This window comes from Chiloscyllium plagiosum, chromosome 1 (assembly GCF_004010195.1).
Source record: "Chiloscyllium plagiosum isolate BGI_BamShark_2017 chromosome 1, ASM401019v2, whole genome shotgun sequence".
In the NCBI taxonomy this organism is placed as follows: Eukaryota; Metazoa; Chordata; class Chondrichthyes; order Orectolobiformes; family Hemiscylliidae; genus Chiloscyllium; species Chiloscyllium plagiosum.
The window spans coordinates 52,261,867-52,263,328 of record NC_057710.1 but is presented as its reverse complement, the minus strand read 5'-3'; positions in this window follow the sequence as shown (position 1 = coordinate 52,263,328).

Here is a 1,462-nt window from a genome sequence, read left to right as displayed (position 1 = left end):
CTCAAACTCCCGGCCTCAGTGTGGACTTAAACTCCCAGCGACAGAGTGGACTCAAGATCCAAGCCTCAGTGTGGTCTCAAACTCCCGGCCTCAGTGTGGACTCATACTCCCAGCCTTAGTGTGCCCTCAAGCTCCAAGCCTCAGTGTGGACTCAAACTCCCAGCCTCAGTGTGGAATCGATCTCCTGGCCTCAGTGTGGACTCAAACATCCGACCTCAGTGTGGACTCAATCACCCGCCTTCGTGTGGACTCAAACGCTCAGTCTCAGTGTAAACTGAATCTCCCGGCCTCAGTGTGGACTCGATCTCCTGGTTTCAGTGTGGACTCAATCTCCCTGCCTCAGCGTGGACTCAATCTCCCAGCCTCAGTGTGGACTCATTCCCCGAGGCTCAGTGTGGACTCAAACTCCCATACTTAGTGTGAACTCGATCTGTCAGCCTCAGTGTGGGCAAGATCTACCTGCCTCAGTGTGGACTCAAACTTGCGGCCTCAGTATAGACTCAAGCTCTTGGCCTCAGTGTGGATTCAAACTCCGAGGCTCAGCGTGGACTCAAATTCCCAGCCTCAGTGTGGACTCAAACTCCCGGCCTCAGTGTGGACTCAAACTCCAGGCATCAGTGTGGTCTCAAACTCTCAAGCTCAGTGTAAACCCAAACTCCCGGCCTTTGTGTGGACTCAATCTCCTGGCCTGAGTGTGGACTCAAACTGAAAATGTGTTGCTGGAAAAGCGCAGCAGGTCAGGCAGCATCCAGGGAACAGGAGAATCGACGTTTCAGGCATAAGCCCTTCTTCAGGAATGAGCAGGCTGAGATAAAAGGTAGGGAGGAGGGACTTGGGGGAGGGGCATTGGAAATGCGATAGGTGGAAGGAGGTCAAGGTGAGGGTGATAGGCCGGAGTGGGGTGGGGGCGGAGAGGTCAGGAAGAAGATTGCAGGTTAGGAAGATGGTGCTGAGTTCGAGGGATTTGACTGAGACAAGGTGGGGGGAGGGAAAATGAGGAAACTGGTGAAATCTGAGTTCATCCCTTGTTGTTGAAGGGTTCCTAGGCAGAAGATGAGGCGCTCTTCTTCCAACCGTCATGTTGCTATGGTCTGGCAATGGAGGAGTCCAAGGACCTGCATGTCCTTGATGGAGTGAGAGGGGGAGTTGACGTGTTGAGCCACTGGGTGGTTGGGTTGGTTGGTCCGGGTGTCCCAGAGGTGTTCTCTGAAACATTCCGCAAGTAGGTGGCCTGTCTCCCCAATATAGAGGAGGCCACATCGGGTGCAGCGGATGCAATAGATGATGTGTGTGGAAGTGCAGGTGAATTGGTCGCGGATATGGAAGTATCCCTTGGGGCCTTGGAGAGAAGTTAGGGGGGAGGTGTGGGCGCAACTTTTGCATTTCTTGCAGTTGCAGGGGAAGGTGCCGGGAGTGGAGGTTGGGTTGGTGGGGGGTGTGGACCTGACGAGGGAGTCACGGA